Below are 284 nucleotides of genomic sequence, written 5' to 3'. Positions count from 1 at the left end.
CTCTTTTTTCAGATATCATTTTTTCAAATAGGAATACATTTGGACTTTTAATTGTGCATTATATACGAAAATTCTTGTAAAATAATATCAAAATTTAAAAAATACCAAATTAGTTTTAAAATGATATACAATTTATATTACATCTTCATCAAGTAGAACCATTTTAATTAAAGATCTTTGTGTATATATTTCAAATTGTTTGACAGTTCAAATCAAAGTATCCTAATTTTAAATTTTCAAACTTTATCCTCAGATGTTGCTATGAGATTCTTAATAAGATCATA

This window comes from Arachis ipaensis, chromosome B03, assembly GCF_000816755.2.
Source record: "Arachis ipaensis cultivar K30076 chromosome B03, Araip1.1, whole genome shotgun sequence".
NCBI lineage: Eukaryota > Viridiplantae > Streptophyta > Magnoliopsida > Fabales > Fabaceae > Arachis > Arachis ipaensis.
Note: the sequence above shows the minus strand (reverse complement) of the source record.